This window comes from Equus asinus, chromosome 7 (assembly GCF_041296235.1).
Source record: "Equus asinus isolate D_3611 breed Donkey chromosome 7, EquAss-T2T_v2, whole genome shotgun sequence".
NCBI lineage: Eukaryota > Metazoa > Chordata > Mammalia > Perissodactyla > Equidae > Equus > Equus asinus.
Genome location: NC_091796.1, coordinates 29,479,349 through 29,507,328, shown reverse-complemented (window position 1 = coordinate 29,507,328; position 27,980 = coordinate 29,479,349). Strand labels below are relative to the sequence as shown.

General features: G+C 44.6%; 1 protein-coding gene and 1 long non-coding RNA gene across 9 annotated transcripts in view; one reads left to right on the top strand and one right to left on the bottom strand.

Moving 5' to 3' along the window:
- The window catches only part of LOC139045650 (uncharacterized), a 45,274-nt gene extending 17,296 nt beyond the window's left edge, over positions 1-27,978 (bottom strand). Inside the window, exon 1 of the long non-coding RNA XR_011504436.1 lies at positions 43-27,978. This is a non-coding gene — a long non-coding RNA (uncharacterized lncRNA). The remainder of the gene's footprint in view (positions 1-42) is intronic.
- SLC14A2 (solute carrier family 14 member 2) overlaps positions 1-27,980 on the top strand; it is a 442,098-nt gene that overhangs the window by 264,982 nt on the left and 149,136 nt on the right. The window lies entirely within an intron of this gene.

Genomic DNA, 27,980 nt, shown 5'->3' with positions numbered 1-27,980 from the left:
TGCAGGTTCTGAAGGTAAGGATCAGGGATCAAGCCGACTTACCCAAAGTTAGTTAGTAATAGAGCCCCTTTGAGAGCCATGGTTTCCTGTATCCTGGTTTAATGGTCTTCAGTCCTTATTTCTCTCTGATCACACTCTTGCCATAGCTCAAGTGTGCTCGCAAGGTTGGCTGATGTGTCCTCAGTAGGATGGAAGGGAAAGAGGAGGCAATCTTTGTTTTTATCTCCTGGAATGTTCCAATGGTTCCAGCTGTGGCTACAGTTCATGACTGTGGGGATTTTTTGCCTGTTTATTTTCTTTTGAAAGATTCTATCTCTATTCCAGCAAACTTTCCAGCAAACAGTACTTTGGGGCAGCTGGGGAAGGGAGGGCTGTTCCTTCCCTGTCATATGTCCTTAAAATAACACAACGGGGGAGGCAAGCCCTCAGGGTCCCCTTGGGGTACCAAGGATAGCATAATGAATTGGCTAATCATAAACCATCCGCTCCTGAGTTCCAAGCGATATGGTAATGAATTGCCAACGCTCCATTCGCCAGACTGCAGCCATATGGTGAGGGATGGGACCCTGGCACATTGTAGCCATACTGTGGGTTTGTCTGCATAATTGTTCCCATCCTGGGCCTTCCCATCTCTATGGCTGCTAATTAACATCCTGTTTAAGCTTCTGTTGTCAAAACTAATCATTTGTTTGTTTTATGCAATTCGACCTTTCTCTTATCTGGTTAGTAATAGTGACCATGAAGAAATGAAAATGTGTATTGAGTTCATTTCACATCTTTCATTATCCAGTGGGTACTCATGTCTAGCAGTTCTGGCCTAGGATAGCAACTTGATCCAGGAGCATATTAAAACCAACAAATTATCATCTTTCCCTACAGAAACGCAAATGAGGGTTCAGTTCATTAATTTCCCCATTGTTCTTCCTGTCTGTGGACATTACTCTAGTTGGATTTTTTGCTATAAAATGTGGACTTTATGATAATAGTGATGATAATAAAATTAATTAGGACAAGAAGGAGATTCATTTATCCGAATAAGGCACCCTTTCAAATACACTATCCCTGTTGGTTGGAGGAGACGGTGAAATTTTGGAAACAGCAATGTTGGTTTCCTTTCTACTCCTCTGCCATTTTGTTCCCTTGCCTCTTTGATTGGTTTCCTGAGTAATTCCCCATCTGGGGCTAGGAAGAGAGTCTGGGGAAAAACAAAACAAACCCACCCTGGGAGGACAGCGGAAGAGAATCTACCAGCGACAAACAGCAAAGCCAATTTGATTGGAATGATTTGATTAAGGATTTAGGAGAACAGCTAAGACTGCCTGTTATTACTGGAAACTGATTTTCCTTTTATCACAACGTTGAAGAATAAGAGAAACTGGAGGTGAAGAGGAAAGACGATGAAGTGAGGAAGCTCCCAGGGTAATACTCCCCGAGAATGCTCCTGAGTCCCCCACTTCCTATAGGACTCAGTGGGAACAATCGTTCTGTTTCACAACTTTCTGAGTTTTCCCTGCATCCGTATACCACACCCTAGAAACAGACAATGTGTTAATTGCAAGGTCAGGCCGGTGTCTTATGTGGCATCTGGGACCTGGTATAATGCAAACAGATTTCCATATGTGGTCCCTTCCAGTAGTCCTCGGCCCCCGAGCACCCATACCACGTGAGAACTCGTCTTCTTGGGAGATGCTGACATTTTAATTGGAAGCATCTGTTGCCTTCTCTGTTATTTTTGGCCAGGTTTGGTTTATTTGTATGAGCCGCTGTTTGTGTACAGACCCGCCTACGTGTTTCACAGGAGGCAGAACGCAGAGCCTAGCTTTGCCTCCTCTCTCATTTTCTTCTCAAGTAGCCGACTGGGACATGTGACAGGGCCACTTGCCTTCACCCCAGTCTGTTCTCTGCTAGGCTTCTCTTAGCAGAATTGGGGGTGGGGAGAGCCAAGCTGAGAACAGAAAATCACCTTCCTGGGAAAATGGAGGTTTGGGGAAGAGAAACCTACCTCTTCACACTCTCAACAAAGGACAGTTCATCAGCCTGATGTGAAGCAGGAGCCCAGACTATGGCAGGACCTCTCCCACCACTGGGCCCAACCAGTGCTCCTTGCAGCTCTGACTCACACACTAGCTGAAGCCACCATCCTCAAGTCTCCCACAAGCCTTGTCCCCACTAGCCTCTGACACCTTGCCCCTCACCCAGAAAACTCATGGTTCTTCTCTTCATCAAAACCCCAATCACCTGGGCCAGCCCGGTGGTGCAGTGGTTAAGTGTGCACATTCCGCTTTGGCAGCCTGGGGTTCACCGGTTCGGATCCTGGGTGCAGACATGGCACCACTTGGCAAGCTATGCTGTGGTAGGCATCCCACGTATAAAGTAGAGGAAGATGGGCACTGATATTAGCTCAGGGCCAGTCTTCCTCAGCAAAAAGAGGAGGATTGGCAGCAGATGTTAGCTCAGGGCTAATCTTCCTGAAAAACAAAACAAAAACCTAATAACCTCCACAGAACCTTCCTATAGTTGGCTAACTGGCCTGGTTATACACTCAGCAGTGCTACCATCCGTCAAGAATGAGCATGTACTACTGTGTTTTTGCTGTATTTCGAGCTCTAGTGGGTTGAATGGTGGTTCCCCAAAGATATGTCCACCCAAAACCTTAGAATGTGAACTTATTTGGAATAAAGGTCTTTGCAGATGTAAATAAGGTAAAGATTCGGAGCTGAAACCATCTGGACTAGAGTGGGTCCTAAATCCAATGATGGAGGAGACAGAAAAAGGGATGACAGACAGAGACAAAGCTCATGTGAAGACAGAGGCAGAGGTTTGGAGTTAGGCTGCCACAAACAGAAGAATGCCAGGAACCATCAGGTGCTGGCAGAGGCAAGAGAAGATTCTTCCCTACGCCTCCAGAGGGAGCGTGACCTTGCCAACATCTTGACTTTGAACTTCTAGCCTCTAGAACTGTGAGAGAATAAATTCTTGTTGTTTTAAGGTATCAAGTTTGTGGTAATTTATTAAAGCAGACCTGGCCTAGGGTGGCATACTGTATAAAATTCTAAGAATGAGGGGGAATTGGAATCGGCCCTGGACTTGAAGCTAGGGACCTGACTTTTCTTCTCTGATCTGCTGCATCCCCCGGTGAAGGTCACCTAAGCCCCCTGGGCCTCAATATCCTAGCCTGCACATTGAAGGAGGCAGACAGGAGAATGTATCTACGATCCCTTGTAGCTCTAACATTGCATGTTTGTGTAAGAAAGAAAGGTTATAACTACACAGGAAGATGACATTGTAAGCCCAAGTGCCCACTGTGAAAAGGAGACTAAAAAGGCCATCATGGATCAGAGGAGAGGGAAGTTCAAGTGCAGTAGAGTCAGGGAAGGCCCCACAGAGGAAGCAGTCTCTGAGCTCTAGGACAGATTGGTGAAGGAGAGGAGCAGAGAGAGCACTAGAGACGAGGCATAGAGCAGCGAGTGTGAGGAGGTTGGATGGGTGGGTGACAGTGAGGAAGTGGGCCAGAAAGGACTGCAGGAGCACCACATCTCCACTCACCCAGAAGTCAGCCTTTGGTACTCTCTTCCCCACAGATAAGGTGCTAGCACCAAGGCACATACTTTTCTCTGTGGGAGAGATTGGGCTGCCCCTCAGTTCCCACACATCCATGCATTAAGCAAACATATATTGAACACTCATTGTGCACCCAGCAGTGTCCGGGGCTGTGGTGAGCACAACCTCTGCCCTCAGTGAATGTGCAATTATATGTCGCAGGTAGATCATTGGCATGTCACTATATTCAGGGTGGTAGGTATTTTAGTCAAGAATGTACACAAGGGGTACCTCAAACTGAGTCCCACCTCAGTTTGGGAGGCTTGGAAATCTTCCCAGAAGAAATGATTTTAAGCTACCTGAGAAATGAATAAAAGTTGGCTAGCTGACAGGAACGAGCTTCCCCTTAGCTCTCCCTTGTCTGAGTATATATAAAATAAGGAAGCAGAAATATGCAACAAATAGGAACAGATAGGAACAGTAAGAAAATGCAAGAGGAATGATTGATTTGAAAAACATGGCCATCTGGGACCATCGGGCACAGGGGCAAATATTCCTGCACAAACAAGAGCCTTCCAGGTCCCACTCTGAACCTACAAGACAGGCTTAAAACAGGTTCACTGTACCCTGCTTTTCTCAGAGGTAAGACTGGAATGTTTTCCAGAAACACCATCATCCAACACGGTCAACAGAGGCATTTCAGCTCTCTGGAAAATTGATTTGGGTAGATCTTCTGTTCTGAGCTGGGGCTGACCTCCCGAGTCTTCCTATGTTGACCTGTTGACAAGCCAGCCTTAATCTATGTTCTTGGTGTGAGTTTTCTCTCTCTCTCTCAGGCTTTGGGAGAGGGTCCTAAGTTCCTCAAAGGCAGGGCCTCCATCTTTTCTTTGCTTCCAGCCCACTCATAGGTGCCTAACCATCTGTAGAGTTTTCCTCTAGAAATAGCCAGTGTTTATTTGGCGACTCTCCCTCCAACCTTCTGGCATCTGTCCATTCATATGGACCATTGAAAGCTATCTGAAGGTACAGGCCTAGTAATTCAACAAGACTTCATTAGGGCCTATTAGGTTCAAGGCATTATGCTCACACAAAAATGCCTATCCTCAAGAAGTTTACCATCTGTTTGTAGAAACAAGACATAAACACGTAAATGCAAACAGATTCACAAAATGTGAAGATATTTTGGGGATCACACATGACCTTTGAGTTCATTTCATGGGTAGCAATGCCAGCATCCTCAAAATCATTGCCTTCAGATCCATCCAAGGCCAAATGCTAGGATGGAGGACCCTTGGCCTTGGCTTTGGGACTGCAGATAGTCTTGACTCTATCCTGGAGCCTCCAGTATAGCCAGTGCTCTTGCAATCTCTTTTAAAAAAAAAAAAAAACAAGAAATAGAAGAAATAGAAAGAAAATGAAGACTCCACCTGCCCCTTCATGGAATACCTGCCCCAGTATTACCCGTTTCATCTGTGGAGTTGGCAGTGTCCATTGCATCCCTCTTAGTAGACAGAGACACAAAGAGGAGATGGACCATCTCCCCATCTCTGCCTAAATTCATCTCTGTCATGTCCTCCCCATCTCTCTCTCTATCTTTCAAGCTGTCAATACCTGCTCATCTGTCTCTCTCTCAAATTTTCCACAAGTTTCCTTTCTGTGTTTTTCTTCTTCACTCTTTCTCTCTTTTTGTCTCTCAATCTCTATCTCTTTCTGTTACATACACACGACTATATTTTTTCAGGGAAACCCACTATGCTGGTCACAGTAAGCCCCAGTTCTAATTTATTAGCATGGAGGAGATCAAGGTTTAAAAAAAGAGAAAAGAACATTTACAGGAAAGCCAAGATAAGGTTGTGACTGCATTTCAGGTCATTGAGGGGACAGAGAAGGAAAAATAAATTACACAGAATGGAAAAGTTAAGACAAGGAAAGCTGGCAATCTGTTGCTCTAACGGCCACTCCTCTGCATTCTGGGCCCTCACCCCTGCCTCCCTTGGATTGTTCTCATAGAAGATGTCAGAGCCTAAAGCCTTTGAGAAGTTCCATTGAGACACATTCTCTTTGTAGAGGTGTCTGACTCCGGATCCCACGTAGTTGCTTCTCCTGGAACTCAGGGCATTATGGGTCATGGGCTGAGCCTCTGCTGCACAGAGGAATGAGCAATGCTCCTTCAATGTCAAGATGGAGGGGGCCTTAGAGAGGACCAGCCCCATCCTTTGCTTAACAAAGAAGGAACCTGATGCCTGGAAGGCAAGGTTGTCCAAAATTTCACAGTTAGTTGGGAGCAGAGCTGAACCCAGAACATTTCTCCCCCACTTCCTCGCTATATTTCCAAGGTCCCTGCCCCACTCCTGTTGTTGATGGGTGACTTTGGGTGAGGCACTTAACGTCTCTGTGCCTCAGAGTTTTTATCTGTAAAATTAGGGAGCATGGAAGAGAGCGTTTCTGAAGGCTTCTTATAGAACATCAAGTGTTGTTTACAATTATTCTCACATTGAAACATACACAGGTCTGCATTTTACAGTAGTATAAAAATTCCTATGTTATAGAGCAAAAAAATGAGTCTTAGTGAGATTAAGTAAACTCCTTAACATCATGCAACTCATCAAGTTGGAATTTGAATCCTGATCCCAAAGATTTATCTAGTGCTCCCCCTACTGTACTTAGTATAGGCTTAGAGGAAAATAAGGAGGAGTATGGAACTGAGACCCAAGCTCTCTCACACTCCCAGGCCGCTTCATGTTGCTCTTGCCAGTGGAGGCAGGGAGCTGCCCCATGACCCCAGACCTCACCACCAATGGAGTGCAAAAGCAGGTTGCCTTGCCCACAGGAGAACAGCCTGACCCACTCTTTCATGGAATATCACAATGTCACATTCCCTTTTGCATGCTGGTCAGGGTCCTGCCTCCAGAAAGTGACCCAGGCTAGTGCTCCAACCAGCTGCAGAATGAAGAGGCATTCAGCCATGCTCCCCACCCTCAGGTGTCTGCCCCACCAAGAGACAGACATGGAGATGCCCAAAGCCCTTCTCAGAACAGGCAGATGATCTCCTGAAGCCAAAGAAGAAACTTATTCAGAAAGATGACAGCTCACTAGCTCATTCTCATCCTCCTTGTACAGCACAGCAGAATTTCCAGCTGGCATTTGCAAAGGCCATTCCCCCCACTTTGAATTCAGGACACTTCTCCACCAGCCAGTGCTCAGAGATGGCAGCAGCGTTAGAAATTTCTCTGGACACACACCTGCACACCAAGGCCTGTTATTTTTAACGAGACTTCTTTTTTTTCCCCCTTGTCTCCTGGAAATCCAATAGAGTCCTCTGCAGGGAAGAGGCCCAGAAGACAGCCCCCCACACCATAGGATCTTACAGACAGCAGAAAGGTCCCTATTCCTGGCTCATGTTTTAACTCCCCTTTAATTGTTTGCTGAGTCACTCCAAGCCAGCAGCCTCGCTCTTTCTCCTAGCCTTCTGCAGGGGACATTACCTGGGCCAGTCTGGCACCTGACACATCCTGGCACTTGTTCATATCCAAAGTAGCACTTCATTATGTAGAACTTTGCATTCTTCTTTGTTTGCTGCGTGAAGAACTTTTTTCAACAAGGATATAGCTTCTGTGGAGCAAGAAGTATATTTGGGGCAGTAGCTCTCTGAAACTCTAGGATTTATATAGCAGTTTAAAAATCATTTTTCAGACTCTCATATGTCACTCATAGTGGTGGATCCTTTCCAGGTAACTTTTCCCTAGAAGATCATTGTCCACCATATCAACTCCTACCCTCTTTTAAGGTTCACGTCAAATATTTCTTCAGGACGTCCCTGGTCCCACGTCCTACTCCAAGTGGAATAAGTAACTCCCTCCTGTGCTTGCTCCCAGGGTCCTTTATATACATTTCTACTATTGCCTGATCACAGTGGTTCATATTTATCAGTTAGATATCTAGCTGTCTCTCCAACCAGAAGGTGAACCCCAAGTGGGTGAGTGCCATAACCAGGAGGAGCTTGCAGGACAAGCTGCGATCTTAGACATGTGTGGTTGGGGAAGAAGGAAGTTGGAACTAGGTGGGAAAGGAAAGGGAGTCTGATCCAAGTGTACCATATTCTCCCAATAAAAATTCTCTTATTTGTGGCAAGTACTGGCCCCTTGAAAGACTCTCCAATAAAAAGCACTGCCTGGAAGATGAATACAGATCTCAAGGGGCTTGATGACATCACACAAGGGTCAGACCTCCATTACTATATCAAGGGTTCACTTTGGTAGACAAAGCGACACCATGGGAAATGCCCAGGGTATGCATAGTATTTGAAGACAGGTAGGCTGTGGCATCAAGGCACTGAGTCATCAGTCTATTCATGGCAAAGCCTCATAGGAAGAAGGAGGTAGAAAAATGGGCTCTCAGCTCATAGGGAAGGAGCCTAGCAAGAGCCCAGTCTAGTATATTAAGTTTGAGATGTTGTTCCAAGCCCAAAGGGAATTAGAAGGTTAGAAAGGTAATTTGAGGCAGGAGCCTGGATGCATGTATGGGAGCACATTTCAGGGGAAAGAGCAATGTTTAGAGACTATATACCAGGCCCATGGAGCGTCCTGGGCAACAGACTAATTCCAGTCCCCATCAGATGTTGAAGGTGAGGCTCCCAAATGAGTTCTTTTCCTCGTCAGGTGTAGCTCAGGAATTGGGGTGAACTGGACAAGCATGGAAGGAGTGGAGAACAGGGAAGCAAAGTCAGATGAGAAAGGGTCCTTTTTCAGTTTTACACCTCCAACACCCAGCAAACTGCCTGATCCATACTAAACAGTCAAGAGAAATTTGCTGGAGTGCAGTTTAGGAGTGAGAGAGGTTTCCAGATACCTTTCCATCATTTTGGCAGGTAACTCCCAGCTTTCCTCGCCAGGCCCTGCTTACTGGAACCCTTCGTCCAGTGCCACGGAGAAAGTGCAATTCCCCCTCTGCACTATTGCTCATTACCAAGAAAAATGACGGCTTGATAGTCTTCCAGCAAGAGAGAACCATCTATTTCATTTGGAAGTTTGGTAATTGATTAGGGCAATAGATTTTCTTCAGGGCAGCCTCTCTGGGAGAGTCTGGCTCAGGCACAAGATTTACATACATCAGGCTCACTCTGCCTTCAGAGTTTGTCTCAGAGGATGAGATCACAAGGCCATTACTGGAGTGGGTGGTGGGCTGGAAGGGTGGGGAGGGCTGAGTGGAATTCCCAGACATCATTTCTCAACAGTGAAGGCTGTGTCTAGTTCAGAATGCTTTCAAGTACTTTTCTGTCCGTAACTTTTAGGTAAATCCATTACCAATGGTTTTTCTACTCTGGGCGGTGATCCGAGCAGGTGCTTCTTTGAGGGTCTCTGCTGACCAAGCTTCAGTGTGGATAGGTCCTGGAAACTTACCATTAGTCTGCGTGGTGCCCAGTCAGAGAGGTGACCAATGATGGCTACACTATTCTGTGGCTGCACCACAACCTCAGTGAAGCGATATCCTGAGAGTTGTTGACCTTAAACAAATAGACAGCCAGTTATCTCTCCAGCAAAAATGAGTTTATTCGGGATCAGCAAAGAATTGCAATTAGGGACGTGCAAACCATAGGCAAATTCGGAGAGCCAAAGGGAGGTGCTTGCTTTTATAGAGCAACGGGGAGTAGGGAGGGGCTGTTCTAAACGAAAGTCTGTTGGAGGAAAGAACAGTTCAGGATGGTAACGGCTTCTCATTGGCTGAGCTACAGCACTTCTCATTGGCTGGGCTGTTGGCCAGGAGGGGAGACAGGTTTTCCTTCAATAATAAAATGGTTGTACTTCCTGCAGGATACCAAGCTTACTCTCTTCCTGTTTGGAGTAATTGACATGTATGACAGAACGTGAGAGCTCCCCCTGCAGGCCTTCCCAACTCCAATTTGGTCCAGGTTTCTTCTATTAATTTCCACAGAGTGATATCATAGGAGTACTGTAGCGGTCAGTGGGGCCAACTTTAGCAAACACATGATCTCCATTACAAACACCATATGGGGCGCATCCTGATCTTATATACCACCCCCAACCTTGACTTCTAACTCTCTCTGTGTGTTTCTGGGTCAAAACCTGCTCTTGGAAAAACTTTCAAACTTGTCATTTATCCCCCAAAATAAATCATTATGTTCTCTTTCCCAGCAGAAATTTCACGTTAAGCCTTATCGTTAACTCTCTGATAAAGAAATTTCCAACATCATTGCATTAATAACATGGGGGAGGGGCCATAGGGAGGATGTATACCAAGGACAGAGCACATTTTGTAATACCATTGTGTAAGGATACTGCCTTGCTTTGAGTTACAACACCATCCTCTAAATTAGTTGGGGCCTATAGGACTCAGATACAAAGTTAACTATGATACATTTAATTATAGTAACGGTAGTTTGAATTTATCCCCAAATGCAAAGGTTGAAGAGTAAAAGAGTTTAGATCTTACCTATATATATATGTAAAGAATTGCTGGATGACTTGGGGCTATATTGACTGGCCCTAGATGTCTGAGCATTCTTCATAAGAGTCATGTCTGCACCCTCAAGACTGTGGCCCTGTAAATAGTAGGGACACAAAGGTGTACCTCGGGAGTTGTCTGAAAAAATGAGATACTCATCTGGTCTGTGCCATTCTCACTGTACCTACTCAGACTCAGGATGGAAAAAGTTTCTCCTTTGACCAACTGAGGATGGACTCAACTTCCATGAGGACCCCACAGACTAAGAGAACATCTCCAACCCCCTTCTCTACCCAACACACACAGTGGTCTGCCTGGAGTGCTGAGAAACTGTAACCCTTTGTGTCCCTCCCTGGGTAGGTAGCCTACCCTTTCTACCTTATAGCTCCTAGTTTCTGCTAAAAAGTTGGTCCTAATCAGACTAATAGCATCAACCACAGATGAAAAAGATGAAAAAGAATTCCCCGAGGATGATACCATGGAAGTAGACATCTATTCTAATAAAATGTAAATTCGGCCTTGCTAGAAAAGTGCTATAGATGCCTTAGATGAGAGCTCTAAGGTGGACCTGACCTATATTACTTGTTGAGCAAATGGTGATGTTGGGAAGTGTACCAGTCAGTCAGCAAATTTTATTGAGTATCTATGATGTGCAAGGCTAGATTCTATAAGAGATACAAAGATGAATAAAGCCCAACCCATGCCCTCAAGGTTTAGGTGGGAAAACATACATAAAGTAATTACTGCAAATTCCCTATTGCTTACAGGGCGCTGAGGTAGCTACTAACATATCCATTAATATCCATTAACATGTTAATTGATATATTAATCAATGGATTTATTCCTACCCATCACAGCTACCTTCTTTCCTTTGTTCCCCAATTTATCAAAAATAGAAATGCAAGTAGCAGATTCAGTGATTCTCTTGAAACTCAATAAGAAAGCAATAAGAACCCCATTCAGCATCATTACAGCTTTCTCCTGGGGTAGGTTGAGGGGAACATGTTGACCAAACAGGGTTAGCACTCCATTCACAGATGTGTTAAGTTACCATGTGGTGTGTGCCCAGCACCACAACAGAGTGTGGCACTAAGAATTTCTCAATAAATATTTGTTCAATGAATGAATGATTAATTGAACGTGGAAGAGTTTTCAAGTGCTCTTAATACAACTAGAGATTCTGGGTATTATGGGTTTAAAGTAACTGCCTTAACAGTCTGACTGTAGCATCACTGAGTTAAAATGAAGTTTAAGGAGTGATTATGGATAGTGTAAAAAGAGTGTAAATTTGCTTTCCAAAGACCTGGGTACTAGGCTTGATTAATACTAACTAGCCAGGTTGGCCTTGTGAGGGTCCTCTAATCTTTCTGCACCTCTGTTTCCTCATGAAGTAGACTGTGAAATGGAGAATAAGCAGAATCAAGAAGGGGTGTCGAGGAAGAAACTACGCAGGAACATCCCGCCATTGATGGCGGACACATGGGGCCCGAGAGCGCACTGGGTGAGATCACTGGGCTAGAAAAACAGCACATCGTAGGAAACAGGACCAAAAGAAAGGAGGATTTCAGACAGACTGTTCTTGGAAATGAAGCAGGGCGTGCTCTACATTCCTCTCTTTTAAGTTATCTAAGGATGAGCAGCCTCGCACACCAAAGTTACCCTGGTAACAGTAGGAAGGGATTCCCCGTTGTAAAAATTCAAAGTTGACAGGCAGGGTGAAATCTTAATAAGTAATTGAAATTAATCATTGATATTTTCCCTTAAATGCCCTTTTTGAAGATTCTCTTTATAAAACCTAGTATCTGGACTTTTGGGGGATGCAGGAGGCCCACCATACCAAATAGAAGGCTGTGTTGATGCTGGGGTCTGAGAGGAGAACACTAAATTAAACTCATCCAAAATATATTGAATTTCCCTTTTTTTCTTTATTTCCCTTTTCTCTCCCCGCTACTTTCCTTTCTTCCTTCCTTTTTCTTTCAGCCAAAAGTCAGGCAGTATCGTAAAACAGAAAGGTCACTTGGGCAATACTTTGGAGAACTTGGTTCTCCTCCCAAATTTATCACTAAGATAAGTGTGAACCGGGTGAGGTCACTTTATTTCTCTGGCCCTCAGCATCTTCATTTGTAAAATGTAGAGTCTGAACAGATCCGTGAGAATCTGAACAGATCGGTGATTTTTCAGACACTGCCTCCGGGACCAGAGTGGGGGAAAGAAAGATAAGAGATGGGATTTCTAACCCTTTATATTCACTGCTTATCTGTTTTACACAGGGGAGGAGACTCTATAATGGTTCATTTGAAAAGAACAAAGTGTTCTGTTTGCTTTTTAAAAACAAAATATTAGAAACCTACTGGGCTAGTTGATCCCAAAGGTCCTTTCTCACTCTAGGGCCATGGGTTCTACTGTTTATTGAGTTTCTGTCATGTAAAAGACGTGCTTGACACTGTAAAGTAAAAACAGGAGATGTATAAGACAGAGTCCGTGGCTCCAAGGAGCTCACACAGCTCTGAGATTAACCACGGAGGTTAAATGAGTGTTGAGGGCAGTGAGGGACACCGTGCTCTGAGAAGAAAGAGATCAGCAAAGGCTGTTGTGAGCAGAGGGGTGGAATTCAAGTCGAGTCTTGAAAGATGGGCATATCTAGAAGAGAAGGGAGAACACGTTACAGACAGGAAGGGCTGTCCCTTCCCTCCACAGTCCTCACTGCATGCTATCTATGAGCTGGTACAGGGACACAGGAGTGAACAAGATCGGCAAGGTCCCTGCTCTCCTGGAATTTACCATTTGGGGACATGTGGATAACTCACCAAAGGACACAGTAGGCTTGGGGCCCAGCCCCATTTGGTGGGCTTGATGGTGACGACAGAACTTTTCCCACAAGTTCATCTGACTCTAGTTAGCTGGGGGAAGGCCGCCTGAGTCAGCAGCAGGGCAGACAAAATGACCTCCCAAAGGAACTTCTCATGAGAGGCAGCCCAGGCTGATTTGGGTTGGCTGGGTTTCCGAGACATTCCAATATCTGCACAAAGGGCAGGCCCTCACCCCAGCCAGACTGACCTCTGCCTTGCCTCTCCCAATAGATAATTATGCCTTTAGGTCTCCACAGCAAGCCCCGTTGTGGGTAACCCTTGGAAGTGACATGCTGTTTTCTGATGGGAATTAAAGGGTCTGGAGTAGCCAAAAGGCTTCTCAGCAGGAGGGTTTGTTATTATTTTAATTGTGGCATTAAACCTCAGGCTAGCATTACACAAACATGCGTGCTGCTCTCCAAGTTGCCGAATTAGCTTCCTTTGACGAGCTTTATCATGGCCACTGCCAGTCTCGCCCGGAGGTGAGGGTGGCCACCAGTTCTTGGCTAGGAGTGGTAAATCCTGGAATTCGAGGAACTCCCTACCCTGACCTTCCCTCTCAGAGATTTCTTGCCTTTTGACTGATGCCTGAAATTCTATCTTTGGGATTTGGGGCTTTCTACTGAAGACTGTAATCCCTCTTTTCCCTGGAAGGGAATATTACTTAGGTTCATAGGGGTGCAAAAAATAGTTCACTGGTAACAGAGGACAGTTAGAGAACAAGCTGCTTGCTCAACAGGGCAGCTGCTATAAGAGTGATGTGCTTTGTTGTAATCGTCGTAGAAGATTGTTGAACTGAACGTCCAAATTAATAGCATATCTTAACATTGACATCTTCAAATGGATATCTTAACTCTAAAATAATAATAATAATAATAATAATAAAGAACACAACATCTAGGTTTAATGTGCTTTCTACTCTATAATATAGCATAAGGAATAAGATGTATAACATATTTTCCCAACTGCAATGCCATGCTTTAAAAGAGCTGTCACCCGCCACAGCAGAGATCACTGCTCTGGGTGACTACAGCATTTCTGAGACATCTTTGAGATGCTCCATCTCATTTCACAGCTGATACAAACTGGATCCTTGTTCACCACATGCTACACACTTTAGCTTACATATTTTATTAAATATTGTAAATTTTTTTTAAAAGTCTATAATAATCCTTTAAAAAAATTATACATCCATTGTTTGCATGTACCCAGTGTTAAATTCCAAGGTAACTCCTCTGCAATGGCATTTGTCTTAGTCATTTGTCATTCATTGGATCTATTTAACGACTGTCAAGTACAGTTCTAGACACCAGGATTAGGGGTGGAAAGAAAAGATCGCAGCCCACGTTTGCAGAGTGGAGGTGAAGTAGATGTATTAGCAAGTAAAACAGCCCTATAACTGGTGAGATTGAGTAGTAACAGTGAGAAACCGGAGGAAGGAACTCAAACTTCCTGGGGCCCCAGGAGAAGCTCCCCAGGGGAGTGGTTCAAGTTGATGCTGTCTGAACTCAGTCACTGATGGTCGGGGATTAAGACATTGTGACCAAAACTCACCTTCCTTTGTGCTTTCACAAAAAAGATGGACAGTCCAGAGGACTAGAGCTGAAATTGTTTTCTAGCCCTTTTCTTAAGAAAAAAGAGCAAGCAGAGGGATCTCGGGTTGTTGGACACCTCTTCAGCAGAGTGCCACCTTTTCTCCTTCTCTCAGGAGAGCAAAGCCACGGGCAGGCAAGCTGGTTTGCACAGGTGTCAGGGAAAATGAGATGCGTCCACCGTGCTTCTGGCAAACGGAGAGCCCCAGCTGGCAGGGAGCCAGCCCAGTGGCATGCAAGTAATATAATACACAATCTAAATGCAAACGTTTGGGGCCTGTTTGGGGAATCAATTAACAATAAGCATATACATCCATTTACAAAATAGCAGTGTGCTAGAGTATATCCACATTGTAATTGGAAACTAAAATAATACCAGGAGGAATAATCATTAAAAACTCTTCTCCAAAAAGCCAAGAATAATATTAAGAAAGTAAAAAATGTCGTCCATCTGCAGAGTTATATCCTTAGGGAGGCAGTGCAGAGCACACTAACAAGCAACTGAATCCATGTATAAATGAATTGAAATCCACGAAGGCGAAGAGAGGCGAGGTGGGGCACAGACTAAAAAAAATCTCCCTTGCAGATTAGTTACCCTCGAACCAGGCATAGTTCCATTTGATTGCTTCTTGTAGGAGATAGAATGTTCTGAGGCTGGGCATGACCCTCAGGGGAAATTATCTGCCCATTCACAGAGTCCCCAGTGTTAGTTCTGAACTTGGATCATCCTCTCCCACTTCCACACCTGCATGCCCACACATGAGCACATGCAGGCACATACACCTCACTCGTTAGCCCCCCATGGGGAATCCAAGACACATAATTCACTGTTAGCCATTAGCTGGGGAAGTCTCTGGCAGAGAACTAATTGGGATAAAGAGACAGAGATGAAGACAAAGAAGAAGAGAGATTATAAACCACAACCTGAGCACTTGGCAATCGAAAAGATGCCAAGCCACATATCTTCTGGCTAATGACTAAGAAATTAAGCTAAAGGCTCAAAGAAACCTCACTACATTGGGGTTTGCTCCAGGACCCACTGGCCCTCAGTGGCCTGTGGTCTGGAAGCCCTACAGCTGAGAGAACACTTTGGGTTCTACACTAAGGTGAGGTCTCTGAGTGAAGACTGAGTCCGGTGGAGTCCTGAGCTAGTAATGAACACATTGGTGCCACCAAATACCTGGCAGTGGCATCAAGCTACTCACCCAGCTCCTCTGGGCTTTAGCAGACCTTTGCATACATGGATAGGGTCTGGCAGCTGCTGCCACCTTCACACACCGGAAATCACACCTGTGGAATGCTTAGAGCTCTTTGGGCCGATTGACATGCCTTGTACGCACCACATGGTTTAAGTTCCCAGATGGTGGGAACTATATTTGATATGTCTATGGAGACTAAAAAGATGCTTTAACCATACTGTTAGAATGAGTCATTCAGCCCTGCTGGACTCTGCCTAGCACTTCTCTCTCCATCAATGTGGATAATCGAGATGTGTTTGTCTGTAGAAGCCCAAGTCCATCATCAAATAGGAATTGAGTCCCTACTAGGTGTAAAGCCCCAAGTGAAATCTCAAAAACTGTCTTCAGGGGCTGGCCTGGTGGCGCAGCGGTTGAGTTCATACGCTCTGCTTCGGCGGCCCGGGGTTGGCCGGTTCAGATCCCGGGTGCAGACATGGCACCGCTTGGCAAGCCATGCTGTGGTAGGCGTCCCACATATAAAGTGGAGGAAGATGGGCACAGATGTTAGCTCAGGGCCAGTCCTCCTCAGCAAAAAAAGGAGGATTGGCAGCAGATGTTAGCTCAGGGCTAATCTTCCTCAAACAAAAAAAAAAAGAAAAGAAAAGAAAAACTCTCTTCAAAAATATGAGCGTACTACACACCATTGTTGACAGATCATGTGACAGAGAGCCAGTGTGACAGGTGGTCCAGGTTGTGGGTCAGGGGGCGTGCCTTAAACATACCCCTATATGCCCCACAGTGCCTGGCACAATGCTTTTACATAGTACTAAAGGCTGTGTTAGCATGTTTTAAATGATTGATTAAATGTATTTAAAATAGCATTTCTTTCTATTCTTTTTGGTCAAAATTTATGGAATAAACTCTGCATGGGTGAAATGGGTGAAGGAGGTCAAAGGGTACAAACTTCCAGCTATAAAATAAATGTCACGGGGATGTGACACAGCATGGTGACTGGAGTTAATGATACTGTATTGTACATTTGGAAAGTGTTAAGAGAGTAGATCTTGAAAGTTCTCATCACAAGAAAAAAATTGTGCAACTATGTACGGCGACACATGTTAACTAGACTTATTGTGGTGATCATTTCGCAAGATATACAAATATCAGATCATTATGTTGTACACCTGAAACTAATATAATGTTACAGGTCAATTATATCTCAAAAAAACTCTGCATGTAAAATGAGTTAGATCTTTATAGAAAAGTGTTTTTCTGGGAGTATACGTCCTAAAGAGGTGTGGCCCAGCACGCAAGAAGCAACGTGGCATCCTGGGAAGACCATGACATTTCAGCATCAGGGAAATTTAGATTCTAACGTATCTAACTGTCTGACCCAGGGCAATTCACTTAATCTCTTGGAACATCCATTTCCTCCCCCCTAAACCCAGAAGTAACAATTTACCTAATCTGTAGGTGACTGTGAAAATATTAGGGAAAAGTTTTAGTGAATGGCCAAGCCCCAGCAAATATAAACTGTTATTACCACAATTATGACTATTGCAGGAGGTCTGCTCCATTCATTTGAAAAGGCGACTTTCTCTTGCCCTGCATGAGTAAGGCCGCCATGTTTGAGTGCTTCTTCCAGCAGCTGTGAGGGCCCGCTCCTTCTCCCCACCTCTCCTCCCAGATCCTCTGGGAGCTGAACAGCTGGCCCAAGCAAGAGTGATGTCTACAACCAACAGACCCACCTGTGGGCTGGACCCACACCCTGCACCTCCCATCACCCCAGTACTTTATCAGGTGGCCCATCAACAATCATGTGTAGTACACCCATATTTTTGAGTCCCCATATTTTTTATTGATGTATAACATCATATTAGTTTCAGGTATACAACATAATAATTTAATATTTGTGTATATTGTGAATTGATCACCACAATAAGTCTAGTTAACATCCATCTGTATGCATAGTTACAGAAAATTTTATTTTGTGATGAGGACTTTTAAGATCTACTCTTAGCAACTTTCACATATACAGTACAGTTTTATTAACTATAGTCACCATGTTGTACATTACATCCCCGTGGCTTATTTATTTTATAACAGAAAGGTTGAGTCTTTTTGACCCCCTTCACCCACTTCTCCCACCTACCACCCTCTACTTCTGGCAACCACCAATCTGTTCTCCGTATCTATGAGCTTGGCTTTCAAGTGTGTTTGCCTCTTTTTTTTCTAAGATGCCACTTATAAGTGAGATCATACACTATTTGTCTTTCTCTGTCTGACTCATGTCGCTTACCATAAGGCCTCCAGGGTCCATCCATGTTGTCACAAATGACAAGATTTCATTCTTTTTTTGTGGCTGAATAACATTGCATTGTATATATATGTACAGCATCTTCTTTATCCATTTATCCTTCAGTGGATGCTTAGGTTGTTTCCATATCTTGGCTATTGTAAATAATGCTGCAATGAACACGAGGTTGCGTATATCTTGTCAAAGTAGTGTTTTGTTTTCTTTGGACAAATACCCAGAAGTCGAATTGCTGCATCATACAATACTTGCATTTTTAACTTTCTGAAGATCCTCTATACTGTTTTCCATAGTGGCTGCACGGTTACATTCCCACCAACAGTGCACAAGGGTTCCCTTCTCTCCACATCCTCGTCAACACCTCTTATGTCTAAGTCCCCATATTTTTTAAGAGTGTTTTTGAGACTTTAGCCAGGGCTTTACAACTGGTAAGGACTCAATGCCTATTTGATGATGGGCTTTGCTTCTGCAGCAACAGTGTCTGGATTGTCCACATCAACGGAAGGAGTAGTGCTAGGCAGAGTCCAACAGAGTTAAATGGCTCATTACAAAAATATGGCTAAAGCATCTCTTTAGTCTCCAGTGTTGTGTCAAGGACTCTTGGGGATGCAGAAGACTCACCCTCAGAGAGTGCCTAGGGTTCGGGACAGAGCACCACAAAGGCAGACTCACAGTGACTTCGTAGTGAGGTAAGTATGACCCAGCTCAAGAACCAGAGACTAGTGCAGGGAGAGGGTCAGAAAAGCTTGGAAGATTGGGGGAAGCAGGAAAGAAGAGAGGGGCCGTTGAAGGCAGGAATAGCAACCTTGAAAATGACCACCGAAGAAGAAGCCTGTTTCTTTTTTTCTTTTTCTTTTTCTTTTTTTTTTTTTTAACGTACTTTTCAAGGTAATAGATTTACGTGTGACATTATGTCTGGCTCAAGTGATTTTCAAAATTCATTGTATCCCCTAAACCAGCAAGTTGCAAAGTTTAACATGCATCAGAATCAGTGGGAGAGTGTGTTAAAAAGATAGATTCCTACAGAATCAGAATCTCTGGGCCTGGGGCCCCAAATTTGCATTTGTACCAAACAGTGAGGTGATTCTGGGGACTCAGGCTGAGGGAGACAGGAGAGGAGTGTAAGTGTGCTGATAATGAGGGGGAGGAGCATCACCAGACAGCAAGAGCATTCACCCAGAGCCCTATGGGGGAACTGGCCTTAAGCATCTCATGCACTCATTGAGCACATGTCTCCTTTGGGGGCCACGTGTCATGGAGGAAAGAGTGCTGGGCTGGAGCCAAGAGATGCGGGTTCTGATCCTGCCTTGACTGTTTTTCCCCTGAGTAATGTTAAAGCAGTTATTTACCTTTTCTGACCCTCAGTTTGCACATCTTATCACCAGAGATAACAATCCCCCTCATAGGGTTATTGTGGATTTCACATGGGAGTATGAATGCTAAAGCACCTTCAAAATGTAAAGAGCCGGAGGAACGCTGGCATCATGTTATGGGTATGATATGCTATGAAAAGGAAGCATCTCTTACCATTCGTCTTGTTATCCAAAGCAGCTAAGCCCTAGAAGCATAAACACCAGAGCCCATGAGGAAATGTCTAGCTTGCAGTGATAAACTTGAGAAGGTAGCCCTGGCAGGCCTGCCCTTAACATTTCAGCCCAGGGTGAGTTTTAACCCTGCCATCTTAGGTGCACAGCTTCCCGGCAGCATCCCTCAGTCCTTGTCTCTCATTCTACTTGAGATGGCTGGGACCTCGGGGCGGGAACAGTCCTACATAACTCACTATCCAGAATGAAAATGCCACCAAGCACACTTAATTCCACACTGACAGTTCCCAGGAAACAAGCCTAGTCGTCCATCGTCCTCTAAAAGAAACGGATGGTTTTGGTAATAGGACTTTCTTCAGGAAATTCCATTCATGTATTCTTTCATTCATTCTAGACCACAAATATTTATTGATTTTTTCAGTGTGTTTGTTGTTGCTGCTGTTTTGGTGGTGGTTCGGCTGAGTGAGGAGTTTTGTTTGCTTGCTTGCTTTTCTCGGGCTCTCATCTGATTTCCCAGTTCTCATTGACGTGTGGGTCACCAGAAAATCATATAACCAAATGGCTACACCCCATTGCCTTGGGCAATGGAAGTCAGAGAAGCTTTCTAAAGAAAGACACCTGGTTTAGACAATCTGGATTGCTTGGGGTTCCCATCACTGCTAAATTCCAGTGCAGAACAGACCATGGCTTTGCACATGTGCAGCCAAAAAGCTATTTAGAGTTCAAGTCAGGAGCAGTCCAAGCATCTTACCAGGACCCCATCAATGGTCTGCAGCAGGCTGTGGTCTACATGAGTCACTAAGGTAATGGGAAATGAGAGGTCTCCACTTTCCAAGTTGGCGAGGATTGTAGCTGACACTCAGTTAGAGGAAGGATTAAATAAATAAAGGGAGGAAATGCCCAGAAAGTCCCTCTAGCCTCCAACAGTATACTGGGTCTGGATACCTGGCCCAGACACCCTGCAGTATAGGGAAGCATCACAAAAGCAGGTCCCTCAGGGCAGCAGCCACCAGAGCCCCTCAGTGGCCACCTTTCTCTTTCCCCACCAAATCTTCCCTGTCTTTAGAGACCTGGCTCAAATGATGCATCCTGCCTGTGACCCGCTCCAACCCATGGCTGCCTCTGTCCTGCCATGGCAGGTTGCCTGGACCTCCGCTGAGGGCTTCCCTTGCGGATGTTGCTCCTCTTTTCCTGGAGCATCTGGGTCTCTGGTCCCATTTGTCAAGTGCTTACCCAACACTGGGCCCTTTGTACGTATTTTATCATTTAATCCTCACATCCACCATATGAAAAAGTCCTATTATCCTCATTTTGCAGATGAGAGATGCAGAGAAGTTAAGTATCTTGCCCAAAGCCACATAATTTGTAAGGGGTGGAGTTGGAATTTAGCCTCAGGACTGATTACAAAATTGGAGCTCTTTTGAGGACACTGGGCTGCATCTGACACATGTCTTTCCTGGCCTTGGAAGGATTGGCAGTAACAAATATAAAGTGCCTGGGATGGACTCTGGTAATTTATAGGTGCTCAATAAGTGATCCTTATGACTAGAACTCTCAGCCTTGGGCTACGGGTCTTGATTGTTTACAGATCTGTCTTCCTCTAGAGCCTTGAACAGAGGATGTGTTTTATTCACTTTGTGTCCTCAACACCCCTGGTAAGTGTCTAGCTACACAATGCCTTGTGTTCATGAGGTCCTCAATAAATGTCTGTTGAATCACAGTGCATTGCTCTGAAGTCAACTTGGCCTTGAAGACCCTGCAGGGTTTGAATAGGGTGAGAAGAAGAGAAGACAAAGGCATTAAGAAGGATGTGTACTTGACCCAGTGTGGGAGCAGTCTAGCTGTAACCCAAGTGAGATGAAAGGTTGGACAAGACCTTGAAGAAGCTCAGAGAAGCCTGATCACCCAGGGTAGACAGGCACACAGACTCACTTCTTCATCCAGCCCATGGGAGAGTAGCAGGGAATAGAAGTATATGAAACATTGGCCTGTCATTCTTCTTAACTTGGGGGTCACTTAGAGAGTAGGTAAGTGATGTCCTGGTGGCAAAAACGAAGGTCTAGAAACGAAAACACACAGGTGTAGACCTAATTCTGCTAAGCCCTTAAATGACTCACCTGCCTTCACTGGCCTCAGTCTCTCCATCTGTAAAATGAGATGCATGCATCATGGCCCTGCCAGCTCCTGCATTCCATGATTCTGAAATCAGAGTGCCTTTCCCTATGACTCTCCACAACAGTTGTTCTACAACAGTGCCAATTAGCATTCCATCAACTAGCAAATAACACCCACCCTGTGCTCAGATTGGTGTGAGTCACCATGGAAAATACAAAGCCCCTGTCCTCAAGGAGTCTACGTCTGGTAGGGAGACCAGAAGAACACTCCTGCAACCAGCGAGGAAGAGCAAGGTGGGGGCACTCAGTGCTCACCTTCAGGCTCCAGGTTTAGCAATCCCTGACTCCCCAGCTGTACATCCCTCTGAGCCCTGTACTGCAGTGAGGCTGGAGAGATTGGGGCCCCAGCCAGGATCTCACAAAGGGGCTGCTAAAGCTTGGAGCAGGTACTACACGCGAGGGAAGCACGGCTCATAGGCCAAGACAGGCAAACAACTACCCATGGTTCTTTCCTAAGGCATTCGCCTGGTCCCCAGTCATTCCTAAATTGGAAGGTGCCCATCCAACTGGCTTTCTAGCTGGTTCTTCAGGATGGCAAGGGCACTCCCTTCCCAGAGTCATCAAGAAAGCTCATTTTCTTCGATGGCCACTTCAGGGACAGGCTGGGTGACCCTTGGCATCCACATGCATGGATTCTGTCTGTCTTCAGTCTCACCTACTGAAATGTCCCTGGTGATGCCTAGGCTGGTTCCTGAGAGTCAATGGGAAGTGCCTGGCTCTGGCCATTTTGCCTGTTCTCAAACATCTCCTGGGACGATTCCTGCCTCTCTAGACTTCAGCTCTCCCCACCTGCCCTACCTTGCACTCTGTGCTTCTAGGTACCAAATCTCTCCAGTTCTGTTTTTCGTCCCTGAGAGACCCTGTCACATCTACTGTGTGGTCTGCTACTCCTCCGTCTCCCTACAAAACTCCAGTTTTAGCATAGTGCCTGGCCATTGTTGGGACTCAGTAAATATTTGTTTAGTAAATTAATTAGGTAAGTAAATAAGTCTAGAACATTCAAAATAGATGGGACAGATGACTGAGGAGGTCAGGGGCTGTGTCTGGCTTTGCCATAATTATCAGAGAGCTCAGAGTCCTCTCTCTCACTCTGGCCCCCTCCCCACCTGCTCCAGACTTCAGATACTTACATTTCCTCTTACATTAGCATAAGTTTTCATACATCCAAAGAGCTCCCATAGCCATTATCCCACGTGAAGGTGCAGTGTACAGTGAAAATAGCACAAGACTTAGATTGGAATCCTAGCTTCTGCCACTTACCAAACCTCATACCTAGAGCAAGTTACTTAACCTCTTTGCATTCCAGTCCCTCACACATAAAACAGGGGTAATATTTACTTCAAAGAGCTGTTGTCAGAATCAAACAGGAGAAAGCATTAACATGCCTACCCCAGAAATGGGTGCCCATGAATCCCTACACCTTCCCTGGGAGTCACAGGGTGAGCGCGACTGCCCCCCACCCTTCACCCCCACCAATTAACAGATGGAGAATCCTGAACTGAGAGAGCCAGTGAATCCCTTGTCCAAATATGTGGCAGAACCAAGAAGAGATTGTGGCCTCAGATTCCGTCTGCTACCCCATCTGGTTTCCCAGGAACTCCCAGAGCCGCAGCATATGCCACAAGGTCATGCTGTCTGGCTTGGAGCAGTGCACAGCATCAAAGAATCAGTGTCTGGTACAAGTACTGCCACCCATGAGGTGTATTTGGGCAAACCACCTGATTCATTCATCTGACTTTCAGAATTTTCTGTTTTTCAAATGGAGAGCAATGAACCCAGCCCAAGCATACGGGATGTTTTCAATGACCCAATTAGAAGATAAATGTAAAGTGTCTTAAATCATGCAAAATACCAGGCATCTATGCAGTATGGTTAATGTCATTTCTCGGCCTCCTGAAGCTGGAAGTCTTTTCCCCACATTTTGCCTTGCCCCACCCTCCAAGCCCAACCTTGCGATGAGAGACCTCTGCCCTTTTTTCCCACCCTGGCACTTGGGGTTGAAGGAGAGGTTTCTTCAGAATTTAGTGAGATTTCTAGTAGGACTAAATCAGATTTACAGCATTCTGCCCATCTTATGACCACATGTGGTCACCACAGATGGAATAATTTGGAAATCCCCTGTCAGATGACTGTGTGTGTGAGAGAGAGACAATGTGAAAAAGAGAGAGAGAGAGAGAAGAGCTTCCTTATTATCAGGGGAAACCTAAGCTAGCCCCCTCCTGCCCCTGCCTGTCCTTTAAACTCTCCCTCCCACCTACCCAGCGGTTCTTTAAATGCAGTTTCTCTTAGTAATGGGGCAAACAGAAGAACCTGCAGTTAATCATAGAAATAAGCAAATAAGGACCTCGTGGGATCAGCCCTGGCCTCCATCTCCCCAGCTCCCTCTCCCAGGGAGGGTCGAGTGGATTGACTTGAAATGAATGAGTACAGCACCACTGGTGTAGGCGCCCTGCTTGTCTTGAGGAATGTCCCTTCTCCTACTACTTCCAAGCTTCCTAAGGATATGCAGCTTAGATATTCCTTGATTCCATTTCCCTTTATTACTAGTTATTAACTCCTTTGACTTACACTGAACATATGCCAACACCCTCGGCCCAGACCAAGACTTTTATTAAACACTAGTGATAAAAATAGGCTTATATCACCCATGATAATTTCAAAATGCTCACAAACTTAACTGACCCATTTGCTGTGCATTTCAATTAGTGGTTTGTAAATCTGCTGAATAATTATTTTCACATTTTAGATGAGACTCCTAAGACCAGGAGTGTATTTTCTGATAGTGTCCTAGATGAACTGTGGCCAATGAACACACCAAATGCAATAGCAACTTCAAATTTACAATTGTACAAATTCAAATTGATGACAGATGTGCCATTTTTTATATCCTTGGTGGCAGCCATTTTGTTTCTAGGTGTTTGCCGAGGCACAATGGAATTCAAGCTGCATCTTGGGGCTGTTTAATATTGCAACAAGTCTCATCAAAATCAATCCACTAGTTCAAAGGATATTGTAAGCAAAAAGGAAAATCAAAAATGCTAAATGGTCAATAAAAGCATAATTTTACTTGGTTAAATGAAGAAAGAAGGCATAAGTTATCCAGATGTTCTTCACATGAGAGACAGCTTCAGAGAAAATGAACTAATGTTGTTGCTGTAAGGATTTGGGTTATACAGAGAGGATCTTTGGTGTGGCACACCTTAGCCTGCACAACCATTCTCTTCCCAACAGTGACCCCTCATGGTTCATAGTCACTGAGATTCCCTGTCCAGCTGAAGGGAATAAAAATTCCTCTTTGCTGGCGTAATCTGAGAGAACTGTATGTGACATGGCCAGCAGTCATTGTCTGGATGCTTTGACCCTGCAGTGAAATGTTCATTCCTAATTCTGGTGCCTAAGTGGGAGGCAGGCTCTTCTAACCAGTAGGTTAATGCCATCAGACAACCCCACCAATCGATAGACCCAGACTAACTGTACTTGCCACTGTGGGGACACAGAGGGAAGAATCACATGTTATCTGAGTCAAGTAGCTTGTAGTCTACTTGGAAAGATAAAGAAACTAGCCAGAAAATCGAGTAAATGGGAAGCAGTGGGGCCAAACTAGAGCTTCAGATGAGAAGTGACATGGGAGTGAACTTGAGAGGTCATCTAAAAGTCACAGGTGGATAATATTAGAGAACTGAGCCATAAAGACGGGGAGGTGGGTTGAATATCTGACTGAGCAACAACAGAAAGTTTGCGCAGAAGAGAGAAGAGAAATACATTGTGGACAGGCAGACTGGAACAAGTTTGCAATGGCCATATTGGTCAGACTAAGGGGGCCAGATTTTAACTTTCTCAATCTTTTGTGGTAATCTGGAGCAGGCACTTTATAGGCAAGGAAGGAGCTGCTGTGAAATTCCCATGACCCCATACAGAACACAAATAGAGGAAGTGTAATTAAAGAAAGAGGAATTGGACAGGAAGGAGATTCTTCAAAATCAGAATAATAGATACTGGCTAGATAACAATAGAAAGTTATAAACATAAAATAAAAGCTACAAGAATCTCAAGGATGATCTGCCAAAGGCTTCACTTTATAAGTCGGGAAACTAAGGCCCAGGGAGGGGCATGTCTTGCCCAAGGTCACACAGCTGGTGAATGACAGAGCTGAGTTCTTTCAGTATCTTTTCCTAAGAATCCCCCAAGAAAAGAAAGGTTGGCTTTCTGGCCTGAAGTGGTAGATTTATCAAAGTTCTTTTGAGCAATAGGATCCTGAGTCTTTAGATGGCACCTCTGTGCTAATGAGATGACACTGGCAAATCCAAGACTTGAGCTAATTAGGAGTAAAGTCACCTCTTGATCTCGTTTTCCATCTTAAAAATCTTAACAGCACACCCACTTAGATGCCTTAGATGTTGTAGATGATGTTGGTGAGTTGTAGAAAATAGCTTAAGAGAAAAACAGGAAGACAAGGTTTCCATGAAAACTAGCAGTAGCAGTAGAATTACATAAATTGCCCAATTCAGACCTTAACCTATTCAACTTTTTTGAAGGAATAAGACAACATTTAGAGAAAAGAAATATAAATCTTAGTCTTTTCTACAGACCCAAGGTATAGAAAGGACATGACATTTGGTGTCTGAAACCCAAGGCTCAGGTCTAACCCAGAAGTCACTTGTTGTCTCTAAGTCTGTTTTTTCAACTGTAAAATGGAGACAGCATATGTGAATCACAGGATTGTGAGGATTAAGTGCAGTAACATATTTGAAAGTGCTTTGAAAAACTGCGAAATGATGTACAAATGTGAATGACTACAGTTCATGACTCTTCTCCACCACCCATAGCTTTCTCTCCTAGAAAGCTATTCTTGTGGCCAAATCAATAGCTCTTTCCAAGGAAAGAAGGTTTGCTTATTGAGATAGAGTCTCGACACCACCTCCAGGGAACATTGTCTTGTAATTAAGGCAGAAAACTCCACGCGCGCGTGTGTGTGTATGCGCGCATGTAGACACACTTCCTCAGTCTCTCTGTGTCTATATGCAAAGACATTCTGATTTCAAGACATTCTGATTTCAAAAGCATCTCAGGAGGGGCTGGCCCCGTGGCCGAGTGGTTAAGTTCGTGCGCTCCGCTGCAAGCGGCCCAGTGTTTCGTTGGTTCGAATCCTGGGCGCGGACATGGCACTGCTTATCAAACCACGCTGAGGCAGCGTCCCACATGCCACAACTAGAAGGACCCACAACGAAGAATATACAACTATGTACTGGGGGGCTTTGGGGAGAAAAAGGAAAAAATAAAATCTTTAAAAAAAAAATGATACTTATAAAAAAAAAAAAAAAAGCATCTCAGGAATTCCTCCCTTTTATCTGAAAAGCACAGAGGCCCACTGGCATCCTGACATCTTAGGACCATACTTGTTGCCTTATGTGGGTTGAGAACCTTGCAGCATCCACACTGTCCAGGAGCACTTACCCACAGGGTCATAAATCACATACAGCTAACTGTATTCTATTTCAGGTCACTTCATTAATGAATTAATCATTCAGCCCCTAGGAACACCTTCCCTCCACTCCCAATTAAAATTCACACACACACACGTACCCCACACACATTTGGTTCTGTCAAAACCTGATTGGTTCAGTATGAACCAGAACCATGGAAGATATTGAAGATGCAAAGATGAGCAAGCCCTGGTCTTGGCACTCAAGTTACTCAGAGCCTCAAATCTATTCAGTTAATTGGAAGACAGATTCAGTCTGTGCTAGACATCATCCAAGGATGGCCACCATCCTCTTTCCCTGTGTGCTTCTTCCATGAAGAAGTGAAGGCTATTTCATCTCCTCTGAGGCTGGTATGGTGACTTTCTTTGACTAATAAACTGAGGCAAATTCTTGTGTCAATTCCAGGCCTAGACTAGAAGCTTCCACTTTTGTTGTTTTCTGGGAAAGCCAGCCATCATGCTATAAATAACTTTAGGCTAGCCTTCTGAATGACTAGGTACCACCAATCACTAATTACTCTCTTCCTTGGAGAAAAAGAGACCACATGAAGGAGAACCAAGATACCAAACATGAGAATAAAGCCTTCTTGTACCTTCCAATTCAGCTATCAGTTGAATACAGCTAAGTGAGTCACTCCAGCTGACAACAGGGAACAAAAGAGCTGCCCAGCCCAGCCCTGCTCAAATTACTGACCCATAGAATCATGAGAAATAATAAATCTTTGTTTTATGTTGTTTGTTACATAGCAATAGATAACTGAAACAGAATCAGTGGTGGGAAGATGAACACAGTCAAAATGGCTCTTTAGCCTTGTGCACTAAAAGTTTTTTTAAAAAGAAAATAT